The sequence below is a fragment of the Aquila chrysaetos genome, chromosome Z (genome assembly GCF_900496995.4).
Source record: "Aquila chrysaetos chrysaetos chromosome Z, bAquChr1.4, whole genome shotgun sequence".
Taxonomy (NCBI): Eukaryota; Metazoa; Chordata; class Aves; order Accipitriformes; family Accipitridae; genus Aquila; species Aquila chrysaetos.
Genome location: NC_044030.1, coordinates 74532583 through 74559843, shown reverse-complemented (window position 1 = coordinate 74559843; position 27261 = coordinate 74532583). Strand labels below are relative to the sequence as shown.

The window sequence follows — 27261 nt, the reverse complement described above, 5'->3', positions numbered from 1 at the left end:
AATAAAAAATAATCTAGTGGTCTCTTAGAAATGTAAAATAATCCCCTAGCTCCTTTTTGGTGCATTATGCCAGCCTGCCCTAAAAGGAGTCTAACCAGACTCCTCTGCTTGGTTGGTCATATGCTGCTGCAAGGTATGGGGGTATATGCGGTAGAGGAGAGGTCATCAGGCAGAGCCACAGCTGCGCTTGGCAGGTACATGCTGCAGGTAGGGCAATAATGGTTCCTGTGTTCAGGGGTAGTCTGGGTTCAAGCTGCCCCACAGAGCGTGTTGCAGAGTTCATCCAACGGCACCAGAGCACCTGACAGGCACCTCACGCATTCTCCACAGGTACCATATGTGGACATGTGAGCATACATATTCAAGAAGCTTCTAAGCACTATTCTGAAATGCTTATGTGTTGCAGATACTTCTGGAATACTCTGTCCCTCCCAATGCCCATGACATAAGACAAGAAGCCTGGACTATGGTGACGAGTAAGTGCTTTGAGATTTACACTTGTTTGTATCTTTGCAATGATTTTTCAGTTTGTTTTTTTTTTCTTATCTGCCAATTTCACAATTTTCAGTGAAATATGGAAAAATATGCATAATAAAGCAGGTTGCAAAAACCAACCTGCAGTCCTGCAGAAGATTTTCAAAGTTTGAACTACTGCAGATCTCAACTTGAACCGTTCCATGGCAGTGAGTTGTGTTTGTGAATACTATAATTTGAGACAAAATTGATTGTTTTGTCTCTCTTCTCTCCTTTTTCTAATCACTTTAATGTATATCCTAAGAAATGCTCTTACAATAAGTAGTTTGAGTTGAATGTTTGAATTTGATGGAAAAAAGGATATCTATTTTTAAGTGAAAGTAAACTTATCATATGTTTTCCCAGATTTAACCTCCAGATATATCTTTCAGTTGAATCATTGTAGTTACAACTAGAGTCCTTAGTCATACAGTCAAAAACTGATAAAAATTTCCTCACGGTTCAGTGCTTCCTGATTTCTCATTTTAAGAATTCTGATCCAAACTCTTCTGAATCCTCAAACTGAAACATCCTACATAGTTTATTTTGAAATAAAGATTAAACAAAACCTTTGTAAGGTCACCAGCTATCCTGTAACTCAAAATACAAAACTTTTTTACTGCAAGAGAAAATTCCAGAAGAATATAGCACATATAGAAATCATCACTATCAGTACAGAATTCTACCAAACATGGGCTGCTTGTGGGAATATGAAGTTACTTGCTATACACAATGAATTGAATTACTCCTTAAGAAAACTTCTGTTGATTAGCTGTAGAGAACTGTCATGGAATTTGACTTAAGTCCAAAGGACAGTAACAGTTTGCAATTCCTAACCCAAAAATAAGTAGGATGTGATGTCCCAAGTAAGGTGAGATGACTAGATCATTTTGGCGTTTATCAATATTCACACTCGAAAAAGTGGGAGAAAGATTTTGATGGTGGATGCAACAGCTGCAAGTCTCATGAAGTCCTTGCACTTGCGTGATGTCCTGGTTTCAGCTGGGATAGAGTTAACTGTCTTCCTAGTAGCTGGTACAGTGCTATGTTTTGAGTTCAGTATGAGAAGAATGTTGATAACACTGATGTTTTCAGTTGTTGCTAAGTAGTGTTTAGACTAAAGTCAAGGATTTTTCAGCTTCTCATGCCCAGCCAGCGAGAAAGCTGGAGGGGCACAAGAAGTTGGCACAGGACACAGCCAGGGCAGCTGACCCAAAGTGGCCAAATGGGTATCCCATACCATGGGACGTCACATCTAGTATATAAACTGGGGGCAGTGGGGGCAAGGGATCGCTGCTCGGGGATTAACTGGGCGTCAATCAGCGGGTAGTGAGCAATTGCACTGCGCATCATTTGTACATTCCAATCCTTTTATTATTACTGTTGTCATTTTATTAGTGTTATCATTATTAGTTTCTTCTTTTCTGTTCTATTAAACCATTCTTATCTCAACCAACGAGTTTTACTTCTTTTACCAATTTTCTCCCCCATCCCACTGGGTGGGGGGGGAGTGAGTAAGTGGCTGCGTGGTGCTTAGTTGGTGGCTGGGGTTAAACCACAACACGTGATTAGAAGGTATTCCTTCTTAATCGTAACAGACAAACAACAATTTGAAAGGTAGTCACAAGATTCTCAGAATAACAATTGTACTAGTCCAGACATACCAAAATTGATAGTAAATCTTAGAAAAGGAAAAGCAGAGATTTAAATTACACTGAGTGAAATTTTTGGTTAGAACTTTTATCCAGACACGCAGGCTAAAATGAGCTGAAACATTTAAATAAGCTGTATCAACATTAATAAAGTGTTTCAGAAGAGAAAGAAAACCTAGACAATATTCTGAAACACTGAAATCAGTCATCACAGATTTTTATGAAGAAAACTTTTACATTTTTAATATGACAGTTTCACAATTCACTTTATTTCTTAAAAAAAAAAAAAGCTTTAAAATGAAATGGGTTTCTTTCAGGTTAGACAGCATTAGCTGAATGCTTTGTTCAACCTGAAGTTTTGTCTTTTCAGTTTGCCAAAACACAGTTAAGAAAACCTGATAATTTTAATTTCTTCAAAAGCAGTTTTCAGTATTGCCAAGGAACTGAAAAATCAGTTATATAGAAGTCCAATTAGATTGTCTGCAAAGATATTCTTTCCAACAGAATCACCTGTGGCTCTACTGGAAGTTATGATAAAGTTTTAGAGCTAAAGAGTGACTGTAAAAAAAGTCCACTGGATATGAAAGTTTCTCAGCAAGTCAGTTTTTACAAGGATTAAAGGTCATGTTAAATAGAACCATTACCAACCAGTATCTACCAGAACTGTGAGATACTATTCTCTCAGAGCAATGTCATGACCTCTTTAGTAAGGCCAGGCAATAAAAAAGATAGGAAGGAGGAAGGGCGAGAAAGTGAGAAACCTTTCTTCTCTCATTATTTAGCTCATTAAAAAATCTGAATCCTTGATTTCATAATGTTTAATTAAAATGCTCCACAATGATAACTTGGGGTGGGGGGAGGACTGCAGAATAGGTACAGCTACAGCTGACCAATCAGTAAAAGGTATTAAAATAACATGAGCCAGTTCTTTTAAATGGTTAAGACCAGCCTCAAATGAACTAAGTTTAGCCTAGCTGCCCATGCAGCAGGAGTAAGTACAGCGTCATATGACAGGAGATTTCTAACTCAGAGCCAGGCTGAGGGGAAATGTGACAGCAATCAGAGCTAAAGAAGAATGGGGACTAAACCAGGGGGTAAAGGCATCCCCCCAGAAGTGTAGGGACCAGTCAGGAAAAGGTCAATGAGAAGGTCTTCATGAGTGAAGTTATTAGAGCAAAGTTATTAGAGCATTAGATTAGTCCAATTAATTAGTACAACAAAGAATTTACAGTACAGGCAGAGTTGCCCTTTGATCCTACCTTGTGAAGTCGTACAACCTCTCTGAAAGGCAGCTGTACTGGGGGAGTAAATGGGAACCAAAAGTGGTGCTGAAGCTGAAGCCACAGAAAACTAAGGTTTTCAAGGTGGCATAGATCTTTGAAAGAAGGGTACTGCATAGCAAGAGTTTGGGACAAAGCCCTAACAAAATCCTGCCTGAAGGATAAAAAGTGTATTGACATGCATATATGTATACGCAGGTACATAAATATATAGAAAACAAAGTTTGTGAATTTGGGTGTCGGGAAGTACCAGATTATTAGCTTCAAACAAGACAAAACCATGAGGTAGCAGGAATGAAATATTTCTATGGTTTTATGAGTCTGTAATTAACCTGCATCTAATTCTGGTGAAGAACACAAGCCTGGGAGACTAGAAGTTTGGACTGAAATCCTGATGAAGCTTGAAGGAAGTGGCTGAACTCCATTTTCTTCACTGCAGTAAGGAATGTGTAAAAGTCAGACTTCCACAATCTCTAAATGAAGGCCAGAGCTTTCAAAAGCCACCTTTGTTCCTGAGCTCCCTGTTTCTGATAGCAGAGCTTCATTTGCTATGGGTGTTAACTCAGCTGGAGCCAGGAAAGCTCGACACATTTAAAAAGGATCTTTACCTGGGCAACAAAAAAAGATGACAATCCAATGGAAATAGCTTAAAAGCATATAAAGCCCCTCTCAAAAATAAAGATGAAAATTCTTAGACCTGAACTATCCTCCTGAGCTCAGTCCACTGGAAAACATTGCCCTGCCAAAGCATCTTGTCTTTCACAGGAAAATTTAGTCTGGCAGATTTCCAGTTCAATTTTAACAACATGAAAAATGCTAGGATTACCTACCAGTTTTTGCTCCTCATTGCCTTTATACTAACTGCATTTCTCTACATTTTGTTTTCCTTCAAGACCTGCAAGCTCCATGCCAAATGAGGGTCTATGTTAATCCTTGTGTCAGACTTTAACTAGTCTGTACTTCATCACAGAAGACCGATGTGCACTCACCCCACAGACTTTCTATAGATACTCGGTGCCATGAAAAGTGCATGTGGTAAATGGCTGAATTAATTATGCGACATTTAAGCATTACTTTTTGCTTGAACTTGTTCACTGCCTGGGCAATCCATCTGCCTGCCTTGGGGAAGGGAGTGCCTAGTTCAGCTCAATAATAGCAAGCCAACTCTCAAAAGAAGAAAAGACTGATAGCTGCAGCATAGCATTTCTGCAGCAGAAAGCTTAAGCTGGCAATACGGACACCGAATCCATACACTGTCTTGCAGGCTGCTGCGCTCTCTAGAGGGAACTCACAGCAAAGGAAACTGTATTCATTCCCAGACTATTAATGAATTCCCAGGTGACTGCTGGAATAGTGAAAATATTACAGATGATGACAGTACAGTGTTTCAACAGAATGCAGGGAAAATTGGCTAAAAAGATGATCTCAGGATCAAATCACACCGTTTTCTTTACTCCTCGCCAGCTCAGTTACCAGCTTTTCTTTCCTTTCTCTCTGAGATCGGTTTCCCTTCAGCCTTTGACTGCCAGTCTCTGCCAATATCAAAGAATTCTGAAGATAATTACCCACAACAGGATCTGGTAACTAGTGAATGTATATGCAAATGTAGGAGAGGGTAGCACAGGAAGAATAAAATGATAGCTAGGGAACATGAGATAGTGGAAGATTTGATGGCAGTTACGGGAGCTCCAGGAGGTTTATTTCCCCAACCAGCATATTTTCATTAATGAATGACATAAATAAGGTATATTTAGTGAACATAAATCATATAAAGCCGTAATATCATGAGATTAGTACTACCAAGTGCATTAAGAATGCTTTAAAAAAATAAACACAATCCTGAATGTCATTTTACAAAAACATATAGAAGGAGTGGCATATCTGTGCCCAGCTTATTTCAGTATTTTAAAAGAGACCACTGACTGGCAAGTAGAAATGGTTTTTTTTCAGAATGTGAGCCATACAATATTTAGCATACCATATTAAGTTGAACTGATTTTACTTTTTTTGTAAGTTTTTAATTGCTGCTAATAGATCTACAGTCTACTCTGTCCTTTATACAACGACACAGAACCCTTTATAGTCAGAAAAACATACAGTAGGATCAGGTTTAACTGCTGTACTTACTTTTGCCTGGGAACGAAAATTATGTTGACCCATGTCAATGCATGAATGCTTCCTGAACAAGGACGTGAAAATCCAGCATGTGAAAGAGTTTCACATACATTAAAAGAAGAATCCAGAAAGAAAGGGGGGAAAAAAGACCCCAAAGTAGAAAGATAAACAAAGAAAAAGCCTGTGAGGTTTACAGCTCTGACTGCAAAATATTCAGCCTGGCAGCTCTAGGAGAAATACAACTCTGTGTACTTGTACATGCTCTCCCCATTAGAGGAGGAGTCAGTTTTGCAACACTTATGTTCCTTGCTCAAGGCAAAACAGTGATTCTCTTCAGTGCAAGCAATGTTTGGAGTGTGACAGCTTTAAAGGTGAGAGGTGTACTCTGGAGCATAGGAATGCATCAGCAGAAAAAGAATGTTTTTAAGCATCAGCTACGTACTCTACAGGTTGTTGTGGCTCCTTTTAAATGCTTATTGCCTAGGATTAATTTTTTTTTTAAGGGAAAACTAATACCCCTTCAACATAATTGCATCCATAATACTCTTTGTGCACCAGTAGTCCATGTTTTATATTCTAGAACAGCAGAAAAAATAAATTATTTTTACAACAGGATGAAAGGTGTTGGTTTTACATTAAAAAGCTGACTAAACAGAAGAAAAAAAGATCTTTTCTTGTAATTTTGTTAGCTTTTTCCTGTGATTTGAAAAGAGTTTCAGATTATGTGATAGGGCTTTGAATTTTACTGACATACTCATTTATTCTCTAGCCATCCACCTCTACTTAACTGAAAATAATTTTACATATTTTTATTAATGCTTTCACTGAATCACATTTTTAACTTCTCTGTATTCATGCCAATGAACTGAATAGAAAATAAAATGCATGCATGTATAGTGAAAATTCTTTTAAGCAAGAAGATTGAGCAAGAACATTCTTCTTCATAATGAAGCAGGATTTCTGTGGTGTGGATGTTAAGTTGTTATTAGAGTCAAGTCTCTCCAGTCAAGGTCAGAACTGTTCACATTTTTTGACCAAACAGACATTCTGCAGACTATTTCAAACAATCATATGAATCATATGAATCATATGAATCATATGAACAGTTTCTTGGCAAGACAGACAAACATTTTCAAACATACCTTGTGATCTACCCACAGAGATTGTAAAACTTCAGGTGTGTTTCTTCAGGATGGTTTGGGCTACACTAACTGCCAGCTGCTGCTGAGAGGAACAGTTTCACTCTGCACCTCCACCTGTGTTGCTCCATTCCATCCATCGTGTGTGCTGTGTTATCCATCTGACTCCAAGTTAAGATAGTTTAGGGAGCTACACTGGTGGAAGACAATTCTTTTTTTTTTTTTCCTCTTCTTGTAAAATTCTGAACAGGCTCGCTCTGAGGTCAAACAAATGCTGGCAATAGGGGAACGGAATGCATAGCTGGCAGTAAAGACTCCGTTGATTGTATCATAAAACTATGCCCTAAAATTGATCACATGCTTACAGCATTCAGCCAGCTCTGAGTAAATTCCACCAGTGACTCTCTGTATTGAAAGGGATGAAACTGCTCCTGGTAAATAGGAAATGTGTGCTTAAAAAGATGCTATCACCTCAGAAATGAGAAAAGGAACAGAAGGTAGAACCTAACAGGTACTTCACTAGCCAGAAAAGATGTAGCAGGCTGCAGCTGATTGTTTTATTTCTGCATCTGCTTGCCTCTGCTAAACACAGGGAGATCAAAACGGGGAAGGGGGGAAGAGAGAGATAAGATCCTGCCCAGGGAAGAGATTTTCAAAATGAAGGTGAATCAAGAAGTACTGTCCACACCATCGCCATCTTAATTTCTGTAAGAGGAGCGTATGATGTTAAGGTCTGCATGTACATTTTCCCCTAAAAAAAATAGGCTTTATACCCCTGGAATCTGGTTGATAGGAAAAAGAGAACAAAAACTAAATCACTAATGATTTAGTGAAAGATGAGGGATGAGAGTTAAGAACTATCACTGAGATCTGGTAACAAGAATAACTTTATACATTTATACCTGTTCTATCCAGTTTATAGCTAGCTGACATAATGCAACGTTGGTAACTGTGGCAGCCAGCAGTGCAGTGTGAGATAGTTCTTAATTATTTCCCCAGGATTTTGAGTTAGTTTTTTCAGCTTTTAACGAGCACTGTGTGCCTGTGGCTACACTACTAGCAGTATTCAAGCCAGTCAGGCAAGTCTCTGCAAGCACACTCAGCCTCTGGTGGAATACTGCCAAGAAAAGATAACTGTTATCTTAGGAGCACTGGATTAAGGAGAATATTTTAAGGTAGTAGTAAGATCTCATATGCACAGAACACAGGTCACCCACATTCAAGAAAGGTTCTTTCAAATTAGGACAGGAGAAAAGAAAGGTCACCAAGATGAGGTAAAGGCTCTAAAGCCTATCTGTTAAAAAGTGACTGAGAGTACTGGGCTGGTTTAATGTGGCAAAGTAAAGATTGAGGCAGAAAATGGAACAGGCACTTGCATGTCCCTATAAATGTAATTTACATCTATAAATACAAAAGAGAGGAAGCACTGGAAAAGTCCAGTAGCTATTTAGGCTAAGGAACAATGCTGGAGTAAAAACAACAGGTAGAAACAGAACACAAATATAATCAGGCAGTAAACTCAAAGGATAATAACCATCAGAGTATGAAAAATTGGAGCAGATTTTCAATAGGGTAAAAAAAAAGCATAGCTACTTGTAGAATAGAGCTTGGCCAGTCTCTGAAAGGGATTATCAACTTGACTAATCCCATGTCACGTAACTGGTGTATCCACTTTAGAAATCTGGTTTAGGTCAGGATCTTAAGCTGCCCCTATAGTCAGCACAGAAAGATTCCTCTTTGGCTGGTCTAGAAGCATAATAACTTCATTTCTGAAGACTGATTTTAGAAAAGTTTGTAGGCTTGGAATCTGTTACAATAAGCTATTAAATTCCAAACAGCAGTCCTTAACATCAACAGATCATTTATGGAAAGGAAGGTTTAGTAAATTAAGAGAGCAAGGGCCTAACTTTATTTTCAACATAACGACATTTGTATTGGTAAAACCTCATCAACCTCAGTGAAGTTATTCTACATTGGAGCTCCATCAGACTTCTGATATTTAGGCAGAACAGAATTTCACTGCTGTCAAAAAGAGCAAAATAGTGTCAGAGCAGGAAGCACGTAGCATTGGGAGAAAGGCAGGAAAGAAGATAGAAGTTGGAGGAATCAGTAAAAGGAAGCAGTAAGGTTTCAGGAAAGGGCTTTACAGGTGAGAAAAATCCTAAAAGGACCATGTCAGGCAGTGAGATAGAAGGGGCATATGAGGAGACTGCAACCTGTCTTTCCCTTCCCCCTGCTTTCCCATAGCTGTTATCTACCAAAAATCTCCAGCCTTCCTTGGACAGTAATACTTTGTATAGGAGTTGTGTCTGTTTGTCCCTACCCTTCCCACTCTGCTCGCCCGCCCCCCCGCTCCCTCTCCCCCCCCAAACAACCAAAAAATGGAGGAAAGCAAACAGGGCAAGCCTCTGTTTTTTAAATGTAGAGGAAAGAATGTAAGAAATAAAATAGGAATAAGAATGCATAGAACTACAGAGAGAATGATACTTTCTTCTGCTGCCTACTTTCCTTACCATGATCTCCTCGGAAGAAGCAGCAGCCAAAACCCTTTGATGTCTCTTTAGAGACAGACAAAATGTACTTACAGGACATTTGTCATACAAGAGAAGACATGGCAGGTGCCATGGCCACTCACTCACTCTCACGTCACCCATGTGCCACAAAAGTCCTGTCCCTTTCCTCGTCACACAGCAGGTTCACCCCAGAAGTACAGCAAGGAGCCCTAGGACCAGGATGTCCTTAGCCCATGGTGGCTACCATTTTGACAGAGCTGTAGCCCATGCTATCTGAGAATGGCCTGTGGTGGGCTGGCAGCTGAAGCCATGCCTTCTCATTTACCCAGAAGTAGCCGAGGCCAGCAAGTCCAGGACATTCTGCGTACACTCCATGTCATCAAAAATACATGGAGTATTTTCCCATGTATTCCCTCTTTCTGGATTTTTGGTCCTGGACAAAAAGCACTGAAGCTGGTTTATTTTCAAAATCTGTTCTTAACACATACCACATTTCCAGCCATTACATTTGTGAGTCTTTTCCACAGATCCTTTGCACCTCTCAAACAAAACCACAATCACTTTAATAGCCAGGGCCTTGTGCCGTTGTAACCATTCCCCAGACCTCCACAGCAGTCTGCACTTAGGGGACCCTATTCTTGCACTCCTGTTCTTGGGATATGTGAGACTGCCATTTGCCACAGAAATCCCCAGTCTTTTTTACCCTCAGACATGCTGATGATCTTTGTATTAACACGTAGCGGATGGTCACACAATGGAATCTCAGTCGGTGTGGCCTCTGTGTGCATGGACCACCACACTGGCAAGCAGGCACGGCTCCAGGAGCCAGGCAGTCACAGGGAGTCCGGAGATCGCGCGGGTGTGACTGACGGTGGCCAAGCGGCAGCTGACATGAGCGAAGGAAGGGATGACTGCCCGGTCGTGAGGGACCCGACACTTTTCTGGGGTAAGCCTGTGGCAGGCAGGACTTCTGCTAGAAGTGAGGTCACTTCTGATCTTGTGTGGAAGTTGTCCTTTAACCAGTGATGAAGTATTCCATCTACCACACTTGCTCATGCCTGCAGCCAGTGCAACTCATTATCTGTGTTGGTATAAGAGAGAAAACTGGGTTCCTACTAAGTGAGGTACAATGCAAAGACCTAAATAGCTCTAACCGTGCTGAAGAAAACTGAAAATCCTATAAAGCCTGAAAGAATTAAGGAACAAATGAATTAACCAGATACTCTAGTTTTACAGAAGTTGTTTCCACATGTTTATTTTTATTTTGAAATTATAAGCACATTTTTGGTATTTACATAACTATAAGGAATATGCCTGTCATCACTGAGAGCTGTTCTTCAGGAATCATCCTTGTCTCATGATGTCCAATATACATACAAAATCCTTTGATATATTTTTTAATACAGAATGAACATTAAATGTAATATTATCTAATTCAGCCTTGTATCACTTGCCCTATAAACCCCTGTGAATTCATATTCAGCTGTACAAGGCTGGGACAGTCAGCTGAGTTTATCTGTTGATACAGATAAAATAATTCTTTTTTCTTGGATGGGATTATTGTACAACGTGGCAGTCTCCTACTTCATTGAGCCATGTTTGATCAATTGACTACCTCCTAAAGAAATCTGTGAAATGTTCCTATCTCTTTTAATTGTGGACTTGTAACAAACCCATAGCTTTCATGGATGCCTTCACTGAGTATCTCATTCTCTCGCAGTTGGCACATAGTTTAATTATGGTTACTATTAAACCAGAATTGGAACATGGTGGAAGGAATGGTTACCACATCCACTATCTGTATTTCAATTCATTATTTTTCATATTTCTGTGTCACAAACTCTGTCCCTTCAATTTAATCATGCAGAGAAAGGGAAAAACAGTAAACTCTATCTATTGTCTAGAAATATGTTTTCTTCTCGTGGGAACATTCATGAAATAAAGATGATATTCATCCTGACTGAGATTTTTTTGCTTAAATTATAAACAACAACATTCCTGTATCACAACAGCTTGGTTGATGTGAGATGCACAAATACAAAACTGGGTTAACAACATTAGATCTAACTGATGAACAATGATGCCATGAACACAAAGTAGCATTTACACAGTAATATGGTCTCTCTGTACTGGAAATAAGTGACAGACCAGCCAACCCTTTCAGAGTTTAACAGTTTTAATCTCTTTGATCTATAACTGAAGTTACACTGTCACACAATAAGTAGTTTCTTATTGGATATTTTTACTGTTACAAAAAGCCCGCCTACATTTCTAAACCAGAATACATTTCCACAAAACTCCACATCTAATTAGCACAGTACATCCAACAGAATTTCATGTTGTCCGAAAAGACGAATAGAGGAAGAGGTGGTAATAAAAACAGGTTTTCAAAGGACTTGTCTTCTAGTTATTTACAATCTATCTTAAATTGATTCAGTCTCTTAAAATATTCTAAGAAATGGTCCCATCCATTATTTTAGGGCAGATAGATACAGCTTTTTAAAAGACAGTAAACAGAAATAATGCTTAATTTCTAACTTCCATGATTGTCTAAGGAGCAGTAGCTGTAAAAGTGTATTTTAAGTATTGCCCTCCTTATGTTCTTACTTTTTTAGCCTCATCATATGCAGAAGTGTTAGAACTGTGTCTTGAGTTGTTTGCTCCCTAAATCAATCAGAAATTGTTGAAGTAGATGAGGAGATGTATGTGAAATCAATAAAGTATGTAATATGTAGAAGGCAGAACTATGTAATGATGATGAGATTCCTTCTGATTCTGTAATCTGTTCAGTTATGAACTTGGCCTAATGTACTTCTCCATGGTATTCTACTGATGGCCATCAGTGCAAGCCCGATGCCCACGAGCAGTGCCTCCTGAGTGATGTTTAAGTTCAACCCTGACTGTAGTATAATGGCTACTCAAAGATCTTTTCTGAAGTGTGCCTGAATGTATTTGTGTTCCTTGCTCCAGAACAATCTCAGGTCTCTGCTCTAACTTCTGGGCCTGACAGCTGTGCTATCCAATAAAGTTGAAAAATCTTTGCCTTTTTAAATTGAGAGTTTTCCAAGTCATATCATCTATATCATATAATACGATATAATACATCATATTATGAGATGTATTAGAAGAAAACTCTCCCTTAAGAATTATTTCCATTAGGTGTATTAAATCCTTTATGAAATAGAAAATAATGCTCACTTCTGAAAAATATATTGCTATTCAAAATCATGTTACATCATCGTTAAGAGTCATACGGGATCCCAAATAGGAAATTTGGAAATAGTTCTCTCCTATCAAGGCTGTCCAATTTTCCACTTAATTATTTTCAACAAAAATACTTTAATTGTTATTCAGGATTATCTGGGGGGACTGATTCACCTCTTGACCAGAATCATACTTTTTAGTTAGAAGAAATCACACAAGGACCATCAGCATACTAAAAGCATTCTAGCTGATCAGTTTAATACTGACATAATTACTAATAATTAATTTTTACTTAGCTATCCTTTTCTCCATTTTTTCCCCCCCTTTTTCCCCCTTCTTTGTGCACTATCAGTGATAGGCATAATTTCAAGAAAAAACAACTTGTCCATAATGATGATAATTGTCTCTCTCGGTGGTAATTACTAACTTTTCTTCCTAAGAGTCAATCAAGTTTTGTATGTGATAGTTTGTTAACAAGAAACAAATAGTTACAATGCCTAATTCATGTTTTTAACTGATGCTGTTCTATTGTAGTAGTTCAAAACTGGAAGAATGTTTTATTAGTGGGGTATCCTTACTTCGATTTTGAGCTTTTTTTCTGCATATTAATACAAAGAACTGAATTCTGCAAAGAGACAAAGACAGCCACATGGTAGAAAACTAGCAATGATAATGGCTGTGACAATTTCTTACAAACCACACACTGAAAAGAAGGAATTAACACATGGAACTTTACAATTGTATGACCTGAAGAGACAGATTCTAGAGACTGGGAAAACAGTAGCTTCACATAATTTGCTCAAGAAAATAAACCACATGGCAAATAAACAATATAATGTACACTCAAAGCACTCTGACAAGTAGAACTTGGGTATGAAGTATGTTTGTTTTCTTGGTACTTGAGCTTTAATATCCCAGTAAGATTGCCTATCTGCAGGGACAGCAGCTCATTTTTATATTTTATTGTTTTCTTTAATCTAAAATAAGAATTTTTATTGAATGTACATGCCTTTCTCTTTATGCATAACAATAAATTTTTTTTTCAGTAGAACTACATATTTGAAAAAACCTCCATAAATACTTAAAAAATTCTGGGCAAAATCATTAAAAATACAAAGCCTAGTAAGATTATTTATGAATCACTCTCAGTTAGAAGCAAATAGAAAAAATAATGTTAATTTTGTCTGCTTGTGCTGTTTCTCATGGAATTATTCCTAGAAAAGAGTAAGGAACTACCATCACAAAATTACAGAAAACGTAGTACATAGAAAATAAAGTGTAAAGGGAGCAAAAGCAATTTCTTCAAATCAAATTATTGCTGTACTCCCCTAATGCCAAACATGCTCTGCTCAATTTAAGCATCCATTTAAGGTACTGCTTCTCTAATAAATAAAATCTAAAATCAACCTTCTGACCTTAGAAGAGAGGATAAGTCCCTAGTTTCTCATGAGTCAATGGAGAGAGGCGCCTTTGAGAATTGCAAAGATGCAGATAACAGCCCCTTTAGCTAAACCAATCCAGTGTTTAAGCACTCTCTCTCAGTATTTTTTCCTTATGTCCAATCCAAATCTCCCTTGTTGCAACTTCTGACCACAGCCTTCTCCCACTATACACTTTTTAGAAGAGTCAGGCCTCTTAGGTAATTGAAGAATATAACTAGATCCCCCATTAACCTTTTCTTCTTCAGGCTAAACAAACCCTCTTCCGTCAGGATCTCCCTGTGCATTATATGCTCCAATCCACTAACCATCCTAGGGACCCTCTGCTCCAGTTTGTTGACATTTCTCTTGTACTGGGGAACACAGCAGTACAGATGCAGTTATCCTCCCCCTCAAATAGCACAATGTTGCCTGTTTCACAGTAAGAGTGCACAGTTGGCTCATGTTCAACCTGGCATCCATTATAAATCCCAGGTCCTTTTCAACAGGGCTGCTACCCTGCCAGCTCATTCCCAGCCTGTACTGATCCATGAGGTTATTCCATCTTGGATGCAGAAGTCTTCTCTAAGAAGAAAGCCTTCTTTTGGTGCACTCCTTGAGTTTATTAAGTATCGTCTGGGTTGAAACTCTGCCACTTGTCCTCTCAGCCTGACCTCACCCCTAATTTACTACCTTTTGTAAATGTGCTAATGCTGAAGTGTCATCACCCAGTTCACTGATGGGAGTATTTACATTTGACCACTACTAGATGGTCAGAAAGTAAAACCAGCACTGGCAATAGGGGCAAGAACACTACTATGTCTACCAATGCTACCTGAGCTATAGATACTAGATGTTCCTAATGGAAGAAAAAGTCACCTCTGTAGAACAAATGGTCCTAAACATGTTTGGGTATGCACAGCTACATGCCAAGGGAACTTCTGGTGCAGAAGATAAGCACCGACACATTAGGATGATGGAGAGTACATGGCCACACTCCCTGCTGGCATTTAGATGAGCTTCAGGAGCTAGTGTCCTGGTTTAGGCAAGAATCCAGTTGACAGCATTTCATTCAATGGGTATAAGGAGCTAGAAAAATAATTCCCAGGTGCTCAGGAACAGTAAGCGGCAGCATATAAGACCAACCCAGATGAGCTGAAGAAGTTATAGGTGCTCAATACCTGATAGAATATACACACAAACTTTATGGAATTTCTGTGGTAATAGTTCAAAACAGTGTCTCATCATTATGCAGAAACTTTAGGTTTCTAGAATTGTAGATTATTGTTACAGAATCAGATTTTTTTTTTTAAATGATTCTTTTCTTGAGAATGTTTCTTGTTTCTTGTTTTAAAACTCTTTATAGCTTCTCACTTCAGGATGGTAAAGCTAACAGTCTAATAGCATGATCTCCATTTCAATAGGTCTGTTGCACAGAAAAGAGAAGAGATTTTCATCCTATGTATGTCAAAATGGCAGAGGAAAACAAACTATAATTACGTAGGCACACACTCTGGTTTTCAAATATAATTTGGCATCTCAAGTTTCACTTTTCAATGCTTGTCTATGGTAGGTTATGTTGCTTTTCCAGTTCTACATAATCTTTCATTATTGTGCAATCTGAAGCTTTCTTACAAAGATAAGCGAGATTCCTTGTGAAAAGCTTATCTGCTGCAGAAGGTGCTTTAGTTGTACAGAATCAAAATACTGGTTTCTTAGCAAAGCCCTTTGTTATTATTAGTTTGCTGATATGCACAGATAATTAAATGGAGACAAAGATATGAATGTGGTTTTGTGATAGGTTTACTCCTTTGTTACAAACCTCAGCTTTACGTTCATAGTCTTAACAGAATTTTGAAAGACTACAACATATTCTGTTCTCAGCACCCTTTACAACAGATGTGCAGTATTTGACATATGCACACCACTTCATTAGCAGAGAGATGATAATGAAGTTATTGATGTATGAAATTGGCTGCCTTCTCCTCTTATCCTCTTATACAAGAGACAGGAAATGCTTTTGAAATGGAAGATCTAAGGTATAGGCCAAATCACCTTGTGTGAGGAAATCAGGAGCAACCAAGCTTTTGGAGAATACTCAGTCTGTTTCTTGCTTTTAAAAGCAAAAATCCAACCTGTGGAATGGGGTAAAGTTTTCAATTTTACACAATTAAGCACAGAGCACAGTTGATATTCTGAGGTCCCTTTAAACCACTCTTCAGTTCAAAGGTATAAACAAGTGTACTAAAGTCATTTGCAAAAAATACTTTTCTAACCTGTTCTCAAAGACATCTAGTAACAGAGGGTCTACGTTTCCAAGCAATGTTGAAGAGTTTTTCCCATTGTTCTTGAAAAAGCTGGCCTTTTACTATGATTTTAAGGCACCTGATGCAGACAATTACAGCTGCAATTGTTTATCTTAAATTATTGCACGCAATACATAGACAGATAGTCTACATATCAGTACACCTGATTCATAGGCATAGGAAAGTATTTACCTGTCTATGTCAATTTGTAAGTCTGCCTTTACAAGTGTAATATGCAATTGAAGAACATTTTTATCTATACAAAACTGCCCTCATTCATCGTTTGTGGATTAAATATATGAATTAATTCTCTGGAGTCATCTATTTAAAATGCCTCACAGAAATAATGCTTTGGAAAATATCCTTATTATGAGTTCATTTTCCTGCTAATAGACTAGATTGAAGTATCTCTCAAGCGAAGTACCAGGAGGTACTTTGCTTTAGATATTTAAAAAAACAAAGACATACAGATTTTTTACTGGTCCTTCTCTGTTCTGTATATGCTTTTGAAAATACAATATTTTTTTTTTCTAACAGGAATGTAGAATGTCTATGGGAGATTTTGACAAAAGTTGTATTTTCACCCATAAATTCTGCTCATTGTTTTTTCATTTCCCACACAGGTTGGCTAAACTGACTACTTAATATACAGTTTTTCAGTCAATCATTTAGAATAATTTAGAAGGTTCCATGTAGAACCTTTGTTCTTCATGGATTCTGTTTGATACTGTTTATTACAATAAAAATATTTATTTGTGAAACATCAGATCATACTAACCGGAAAATACTTAAAAAACCCAAGAAGAACAATTTTCTCCCTCAGGATGTTAGTCTCACATTTTGACTTTCTTTGACATGTACTAGCTGAGAATTATTTTATGCATCCCATGCAATTTTCAAGAAAAAAGGCCATCTTTTAAAAATAGGATCTATGTTAATAGAAATAATTTGGTGAAATAACATTGCCTTTTTAGACAACGAAGCAGAGAAAATAAAGACTAGCTGTATATCATTCTGCAACTTGATGTGTTGGATTTGACCTCTACATGTATATGCTATTAATTTTCTATTCAGCCTTTGTAGTCTGACCTAGTTTCCACCTTTTATGTGACTCTCTCTTTCTCAGGTCAATCTTCATGTTCTTCAGTCAGTGAAGAACTCATGATTTAGCCAAATTGGTCTTTTATTGAACTGCCTCTTTCTTTTGTTCAAGAGTAATTTGTGTGGGTGCCCTTCACATTGTTCCTTTAAGAACCTGCCAACTTTCCTTAGTTGCAGTTATGAAAGAATGCTTCTGTCTAAATGTGAAAACAAACTAATAGCCTATCTGGTCCTTCAGCTCTCTGCAAGGAGAAAAATTGGTGGGAGCTCTCATTCAACTACTGCTAGCACTTGTCTATAATACTCCCTTGCCATACTTTGACAGTATATTGTGTGGGGTCTGAGATGATCTGCTTGTTTTTGTGTAACTGTTTGTGCACCACATTGGGATTAATTTCAAAGAATGTATGCACACTGATGTATGTTAGTAGCACATTGCTGGTACTACCTATGTCTATGGGAAATTCCTGATTGTGGGGTTCTATTTTATTAAGCTATCCTTGCACATATTTATCTTTTAGATATCCTTGTTTACTTAATAACAAACCTTGTTATTAACAAGATTATTAAAAGTGATCCAATTTTCACCTTCTTGCTCTGACCAGTATTAAGTAGTTTACAACTTCTGCATACCAATACAGCCATCATTGAACAAAAAAACCCCAGACACGCCCTAGGTAGAATTTGAATGAAACAATCTGAATACTGAGTAAACACAGAGAAAAAAAATTAGATCTTGGAAAAAAACAAGGCTAAAGAGTACTGAAATTCAAAAAAATACTAGAAAATGTGGTGCAAAAATAAAGACACACGGTATCTGTGCTCTTCTGTATACTAAGGTAACCAAAAATGTTCAGAATATTGAAAAAAAAAAAAGGTTTGGGACTCAAGTACTGGAGTGGTGTCACGACCCAGACTGGACAGTTCAGGGAATCCCGTTTAATTCGAAATTGCCTCGGGCTAAATTAAGGTGAAAGGACACCAAACGATCAGTTAAAGATTTTATTCATGACAGAAGCAAACTGAACTGGGGAGGCGTGGTAGTAGGTGGCGGGGTTTCTCACAACAGGAATTGGCATAAGACTACTTCTGTAAACCATGTAACCATATACATCAATTCAGGGAAGAAGGAGATCCCTCCCGTTGGGTCATGAGGTTCCGAGCAGACCCCCTTGCTTTCCAGACTCCTCCTCAGAGTAGGGCCCAGGGGCAGCTGGATACTGGAGAGACCATATGGGATCTGAAAGTTGAGTACTGGGGAGGCCAGAAGGTTCAAACCAGCTCATGGAGAAACCATGGAGTCTACTGGAGTTAGCTACCAGTAAGATCATAAGTTTGGACCAGCTTAGTGAAGAGAGCCGTTTGCATGTGTGTGTCAGTGTATGAGGCAACTGGGAGACCAGGGGATCCAGCAGCAACTACTGGCTAGACTAGTTGCCTAAGGCCAGTTACTGGAGGAATCCATAGTACATTTGTCTGTGCATGTCTATTTCCATGCCACTGGAAAACCTGTATGTACTACTGTATATTCAGGAAACAGTATTTATATCTCACACTTTACACTGAGTCGTGCAACTGTACAGTATCTTTCCACAAAACTATTACAGAAAATACCTATAAGGAAAACTAGGTTTTAAGACATGAAACTTTAAAGGTGTAAGAGAAAAGAGTTAACATCTAAGATAAGGTATATAACTGTATGTAACTGAGACTTCTTTCTGAAAAGCTTTAGCAGGGAAATGAAATTACAGAGATGTACTTTTCCTTTCTCTAAAGAGATGAGCTGCCAAAATTCTCATTTTTGTAAAGAAAAACAGTTTTAAGTGATTTCAAAGAAGATGCTGGTAAGTGACTTGGGCAGATGGCCTTTTTTATTTAAAGAACGCAAGTGAAGAAGAGAAACAGCGTAGAACCCAAGAGCAGAAGAGAAACAGTATCATTAAAGCAAAGTAGGTTTCTTTCATACAGTCAGATAGCCAAGCAGAGGGCATGTCTACAATACTAGATGCTGACCATCACATGTCCAGCTAACCTAGAAAGTGGATGGACCACACATGAGCAAAAAGTAGTGTAGTGACATTAGTGTGACATTGAGTTTGAGTTAATAGGCCCACTTCTCTGCATGGCCAATGTTAACTTGAGCTCAGGATGATGCCTGCAGTTTTGATGTTTGCTATCCTTTACCGGCCAGTTCCAGTGATGACTTCCCCTATTCCACCTAAATACCTTTGCTGGTGTCAAGTCTCATTCTACAGTATACTTAAGCAATATTATCTCATGGTGAAATTTCCAATTTCTGACCATTTCTTACCTGATCATTGTGCTCTGATATCTCCTTCTTTGGCAATATGGTTTTTTTACCTCTTTTCTCATACTAAAATCTCTATTCTTATCCCACTGCTTTTTAGGAGTCTTCTGTTCATTGTACTTTGTATGATTCTCCCCTTTCATTAATTTGTAATGATTCAGTTGTTCTAGCATCTCTTTCTACAAGTTCTGTCTCTCGAACATCATCTACAGCTAAATATTTGGCTATAACTTAATAAAAAAGAAAGTTGGAATTAACAAAATTTGCCATTTTAAAACAAAGCAATTTGCTACATAAAGGAGTTACATGTATTTCTGAAATTCTCTAATGAATATAACTGAACAAATTAATCTGCTACTGAAAGTGATTTTAAGAGGACAAATATTGTCTACTTATTAATTAGAATTACAAAAAGTAGCCATTGTACCACAGTACTTTGGGATTAAAAACATAGAAATATTGCAGCATCTGTGAGCAAGGTTTAAAAATATGATGCATCAATTTCTTTTATTACAAAATATTTAATTACAATAATAATATGCCATAAGTATAATACAAGATGTGAATCACACTGTACAACTTGTCACTCAAAATATGAAGGAATAAGATACAGATCTAGTCAATGTATCCAACTATGTAATTTCCTTATCTACTGTCAATATAATGTAGTACAGTCCTGTTTTACTAGGCCTAGTTTCATGCCAATTAAAACTTCAGTATGATTGACCACACTTGATCTGTTATATATCTGCATTGTCGTTACAGGCTATAGCTTGGAAATGGTAAAAATGGCCAATGTCTTCAATACTGTTTGGAGTGTTTTATCTCAAATATCTGAATGAAGATTGTATTTCTGTTAGAAAAATATGCTTTATATTCAGCAAGTATATGTTGTTTTTCTTTCCCCCATCCCCCATACGCATCAGTTACTGTTAGCAGATAAGTGTATTTTATCTTAGACAGATGACCATTTCTTGGTTGGTGTTTTAACAAAGTGAAGATTACTTGTAACAATATTCTAACACTTAAGGTGTATATAAAAATATATTCTTTCTATTTTTTTCAAACATAAAAAATTATTCTCATCCAGAGGAAGGACAGTTGAACTGAACTGCTGCTGAAGAAATTAGGAAGCAGAGATGCATTTCTTTGTAAAGACAGAGAAATCTAGATAGATTGGAGCATTGGGAAATCATCAAGGGAACTAAATTTATCAAGTCCAAATGCCAGATTCTGCACCTATGATGGAGTAACACTGGGCACAAGGATAGACTGGGAGAGGAGTGGCTGGAGACCAGCCCTGCAGAAAGGGATCTGGGGGTGCTGGTCGGCAGCAGGCTCGATGCGAGTCAGCAGTGTGCCCTGGCAGCCCAGAGGGCAAACCCCATCCTGGGGTGCATCAAACACGGTATCACCAGCCGGTCAAAAGAGGTGATTATCCTGCTGTATTCAGCATTGGTGCTGCCTCACCTTGAGTGCTGTGTGCAGTTCTGGGCCCCACAATTTAAGAAGGATGTTAAGGAACTTGAATGCGTCCAGAGGAGGGCAACAAGGCTGGTGAGAGGGCTGGAAGGAATGTCCTGTAAGGACCAGCTAAGGACTTCGGGTTCATCTAGTCTGGAGAAAAGGAGGCTGAGGGGTGACCTCATTGCTCCCTACAGCTTCCTGAGGAGGTGAAGCAGAGAGGGAGGTGCTGAGCTCTTCTCCCTGGCATCCAGTGCCAGGACGCATGGGAATGGTTCAAGCTGCGCCAGGGGAGGTTTAGACTGGACATGAGGAAGCATTTCTTTACCGAGAGGGTGGTCACACACTGGAACAGGCTTCCTAGAAAGGTAGTCAATGTCCCAAACCTATCACTGCTTAAGAGGCATTTCGACAATACCCTTAAGAACAATCTTTAACTTTTGGTAAGCCCTGAAGTGGTCAGGCAGTTGGACTAGATGATCATTGTAGGTCCCTTCCAACTGAACTATTCTATTCTATTCTATTCTATTCTATTCTATTCTATTCTATTCTATTCTATCCTATTCTATTCTATTCTGTTCTATTCTATTCAAAAAATACTAGCAGCTAATTCTCCAGAGTTGCCCACAGCTGGAATTTCAATCCCATTGTTATTGTGTGGCTCAAAGGTATTGATGTTTGCAACATCTTTAGGATAAAAATTTAACCTATACCTTCTCAGAATAGCAATGACAGATACTTGATAACTAGTATATGGAAATGTATAGACAGAATTTTTTAAATGGCTTGGGAGGACAGGGGTCTGACCCCACAGATCCATGTACATTTTGATGTTGACAGTGCTCATTTTAATGCCTTTGATCACAACCTGCATCTCATTGTTTCCTCCCCTCTCATGCCTCTTTAGTTACATCAGCTTATTTATTTTGTAGGATCTATTGTGAACTGGATCTAGGAACTGGTCCAGCTGAAAAAAACTTACACATTTGATCAGATCTTCCACAAAATAAGAGTTTGTTAGTTGCTCGATTCAGTTTACAGTCTTGCTTCACAGTCAATTGTGTCAAAACAAAAGAGAGGCAGTGCTCTGTGACTTGAAATCACCAGGAAAAAATGAGGAACAATCTACGAAGAGAAAGTAGAGAAAGACTAGAGAAAGTGCAATTTAATGTAGGGAAATGAAGACTGAATGAAAACATTATATACCTTCAAATATTGAAAAATAGAAAGGTCTTATGCCAGTGTTGCTGTTTAATTTTGAACTTTACCCTAAGAATCACTGCAAAATAGGGACAGAAACAGCCCTAAGACAGCATCTGGTGTATCTTCAATACTAAAGCGCTTTCTCATTCCTGAATGACATTTTTCTAACCTACTGTTAATGATTCAGTGATGGATTTCCATAATCTGCCAAGAAATCTACAAATCTTAAAAAAATTCTGCTTTCTCCATAACCTTTCCTAAACTCTTACATGAAAGTCTTCTTAATCTCTCACCTAAACAACCTGTTCTGTGATTTGGAACTATTACTGTTTGCTCTGTGCACCACAGACAGAGAACAAACAGATTAACCTGTTCCTTTTTGCAGTGGCTTTTAAGTATTTGAAAATTTATACCCCTCTACTATCATCCTCCTATCTTATCTTCTCAAAATCAAAGAATTCAAATTTTTCCCTTGTCATAGATTTCTCTGGATTTCTGACAAAGCTTGCTGCTTTCTCCTAGATTCTCTGAAATTACTCTTCTTGAAGGAAAACACTTAAAAAATGAATGAAATACTTCAATTTAGTCATTACCATTGTTGAAGAGTAGAAGGAAAAATACACATCTTATGAACTGTACTCCTTTTCATATCGAACATCATAGTTGCCCTTCTCACACATGATAGTTTTTCCTAGTAAACCAGGAAGTAGCCATATGTCTAACTCAGATAAAATATGTTTATCTGCAAAGAATAACTGAAACATATGGCAAAACAGAAAATCTTTCTTTTGCAAACAAATCATGGTTTCAATGTGCAAATAAATTTCATATTCAAACACTTAAAGTGAAACACACCAAACAGTAATTAACAGGCTTAACTCTCACTCAGCTTGTGATCTGCTACGGTCTATGGTTCCTTTTATTTTTGCAGAATTAGTATTTAGTTTTTCCCCATCCTATTGCTGCGTGGCTATTTTTTCCTACCTAAATTCTTGTTTCCATCCTTTCTTGTTATGTTGTCTCTTATTTTTTCATAACATGATTTAAATTTTTAAAGGCTATTTTGGATTATCTACCATTGCAGCTCCACCACACCAATTTTCTTTCATTTATTTACTTTCTAAGTTGATGTTTAAGCATGTTAATAAAAATCCTGAAAAGTACTGGATACAGGACAGATGCAGACAGAACTCCACTTGATACAGATTTTTGATGCTGAACCACTGATAATTACCTCTGGTTTGATTTTTCCAACTACTTTTGTTTTCACCCTAACATAAATTAATCTTGACCATGTTTCCCTGCTAGCTTATAAAAATGGCATGTGATACAGCATTGAAAGCTTTATTAAAATCAAGATATCTAATATTTACTGTTTCTCTATCTATAAGGTCTGCTGTCCTCTCAGAGAAAGAAATCAAACTGGTTTGACACCATTTGTTCATGACAGAGCTGTTAAGTCACTCGTCTCCTTGTTCCCCTCATGGTATTTTTAAGTAGTTTGATTGTATTGTTCTATTTCTCTCCTTCAGAATTAAACAGATACCATTAGCTCTCCCTTTTGGTATTAACAGCATTCAGCAACTCATTGAGACTGAGTTCTTTAATGAAAGCTAATTAAAATCTTTGGCCTTTTCACTTCTTAGAGAACTAAAATTCTCTTGGTCTTTCTCTTACTTCTCTTATTGTACCAGAGAGATATTTTACATTTTCCAAATTGTCCTTTTTAGTCACATCTCATTTCATGTCTTGTGCTTGGGAAAGGTGATAACCTTGATTTATAAGAAAACCAAGACCCTATGCTGTTAATAAGTCAGGGAAGATTCACTCCTATTCAAAGGTTTTAACCAGGGACTAAACCCAGGAAGATAAATGTGCTGTATTAAAATGGTCCCTTGAGGGAAAGGATAGGCAAGCCATGTAAAGATCTCCCTATGGAAAATAAATACATTCCACAGTAAAATGTGAAAAGGACTCACTAGCAATATTTACTACAGTAAACAAAATAAGGTCACGGCACAAGCTCAAGCACTAGTATGCACCTGTCCATGCTGTTTAACAGTTAGCACACTCCTGGTCCAGTTTTAGCCTGTTCAAATCAGCACTCTTCCAGCGGATGCACAGGAGCGTTTTGGAAGAAGCATGGACCAGTTAGTGTTCCCTACAGGCAGCAAGCATAGGACGAGGCCATACTGTTTTGGAGGATAGAGAGTTTAGCTATATGGATATGCCATGTGTAGCACCACATATTCTTGGGGCTACAGAATTGTCACTGGCTCATTTTATATACCAGTATAGACACAGCCACTAACTTCTGTCTAATTAATCAGTAGTTTCTTTTATTTTGATTGCTTCAAGTGTTCTGGATTTGACTGAGTTTTTCTGTTTTTTATATGATTCTCTTCTACTTATCTGTTGCCATTTGACCTAGCTTCTGCTTTCTTTGTGCTTACTTCTCATATTTGAGGTCAAACAAACACGAACTTAGGATTTATCTGGGCTGTTGGTTTTTACACTGTCTATCCTCTGCATTGTAGGAGTGTGTAGTTGGTGTAATAGTATACTGTATTTAAGGTGATACCAGTTTTCCCTTAGTCTTTTCTTAGACCTACCTCCTGTGAAATATTACATATTAATTTTCAGAGCTGAAGTCTGCTAATTTGGAATCTGATGGTTTTATTTTGCTGTATTCCTTTCATCAAAAGATATTTGAGTATTCAAAATACTTCACTATCACTAGCAATGGTAGATGATTCTACTAGTTGCTGATTAGAAGCTTTTTTTTCTTAATCTTTCTAGGTTAATTGTTTAGTAGGCCCCCACCATGATAATTGTCTATGTTCCTGTCCCCTTTAAAAACTATCCAGAAATTTCAATACGTTTATCTGCCACTGTATTACAGACACCAGACCAAGTGTCCAAGCAAACATCACTGAGCCTCTCCTATATCTATTCATATAGTCAGTACAGAAAGTACAATCAGCCTGTTATGAACTGATATAGCAGAGAATCAGTAAGATAATTAATATGTATTAGTATAAAACAGTGTAGCTTCTTTGTGAAGGACAAAAAGGGGTAAAAAGGAGGTGGTCGTTGCTTGGACACTGGAAACAATGCAATCATCAGCTATATACATTTGGAGGAAATGCTCTGACGTGTAAGTTGAAGGAGCATTCTTAGGAAACAGGAATTTTAGACACGAACAACTGTGAAACAGGATCACATTAGTTTGGAATGCACCAAAAGATATAAACACGCTTTCTGAAGAGACAGAAAGAAGGGCAGCCTGAGCATGCAAGAACTAATGAATTCTGTTCATTCAAAATCCAACTTACTGAAAGCTTCCAGCCACTTGTGATAGAACATCCTCATGCCCTGAAGCTCACTGTAATGGAAAGCTGTAAGACAGAGGTTGCAGTCCTGGATGAAAGAAAAATAAATCCAAATTAAAATGCAGTGCTGTAGGTGCTATAGAGAAATTGTCTAAACACAAAAGAACAAGGAAGGTGAGGATCACAGACAACTCAAGAAGTCTCCATTGTGGTAAAACTAGCAGGTCTAACTAAGTAATGCAGCAAAATCCATATGGTTTAAAAATATTTTTAGTATAAAAGAAACAGAAAAGCGCACTATATAGGTATAATGAAGTATACAGTTGGAAAAGAACTTCCCTAAATAAAAAATAATTTCAAAACCATAAGCAAAAAACAGCTAGAATAGAAAAAAACATGAAAAGGAAAAGAGTCTGATCCATATCGCTCAGTTAAGCTCTCAATTAACTGTATGCTGCCTGCTTGCAACATTAACTCTTCAGCACAGAGATCCCTGATTTTGCATGGCTAAAAAATTCATAAACTACATCAGTAAGTTACACTTCCATGTTTTTAAAGTGGTTGTCGATGCTGTGATGGAATCCTGCAGCTCTTGAACTGGAAAAATTACTATTTTTAAAGCTGTAGTTATTTTCCATTACAGATCTGCCAAAATGACTGGCCTAGAATTGAATTATTTTACAGGAATATTCCCTGTAAGCTGATAGGTATCCTTCACTAAATCCTGACTGGTATTAGTTATAACATTGCCTAATATTCACTTCGTTAATGTACAAATCTAAATAAGTACTGCCAAAACTCAGAGGTCTTATTTTGTTTCTCAGTCAAGATTCAGCAATGATTGCGATAAGATGCTCAACTACTGAGATGATGAAGAAAACAAAACATTTCACAATATATTTGCTAATATATTAGAAAGCATCATGGATAGGTAAAATCATTCATACCCATTGAAATGTAAAAGGACATACACAAAAAATTTAGCTGCTGATTTTTTTTCTAAATGTGCCAGTAAAGTAGCCAATCTGATTCTTTTTGAAGATAGCAAATGGAATATATTAATTTCTTTTTTCCTCAGAACCTGAAGTTATTGTAGAATTCAATAGAGATGTCAACAGCATTCAAAAAGTGCACGAGTGATTTACAACCACATCACACATTACTCAGATGCTAACAAGATCACCTTGAATTTTACAGTCTGAAACTACTATGTGTAAGTTGCAATGTCTACCTACATCCATGTTTGTAAATCTAGGAATATGTGTACCTAGGAACATTCCTGAGCATTGGAACCTCATTGTCTATACTGTTAAAATTTTTTAATGGTCCCTGACACAGATTTGGTCCAAGTCATCCATTAGCCTCCCAAAGAACTGCAGATCTGGATACAAATCTGGAGCTTGCACAAGGGACTGGTCCCAGTAGGTGGTCTGCATGCAACTACAGTGTTTTGGAGGGCAAGACAATTTAAAAGTATGGACACAGAGTATTTCATGTCAGTTGGCCTCCAAGCCATTATTCCTGGGCACATTTAGTTTACTTAAAAAGATGCAGCCATACTGACTGCCTGGCAGAAAAGAATGCTGAAACTTTTTAATACGCATAGGAAGCCTACTGATGTTGTACTTAAAGTACATATGAGAAAGAATAAACAGGTATTTTACTTTTATATGTTATGATCAGTAAGCTGTAAGTGGTGTTTTATACAACATC

The 27261-nt window shown here is 37.7% G+C and overlaps 1 protein-coding gene across 6 annotated transcripts in view; it reads right to left on the bottom strand.

Moving 5' to 3' along the window:
• PRLR (prolactin receptor) overlaps positions 1-27261 on the bottom strand; it is a 124898-nt gene that overhangs the window by 80594 nt on the left and 17043 nt on the right. For 2 of the 6 annotated variants that reach the window (XM_030004294.1, XM_030004304.1), the window contains exon 2: positions 25552-25636. The exons of 2 other annotated variants lie outside the window; for them this stretch is intronic. The gene's annotated coding sequence lies outside the window, so the exon portion shown is untranslated. Of the gene's footprint in view, positions 1-5572; positions 5873-6702; positions 7124-25551; positions 25637-27261 lie in introns of those variants that run through there. 2 more of the 6 variants (XM_030004295.2, XM_030004297.2) reach the window with 2 other exon arrangements.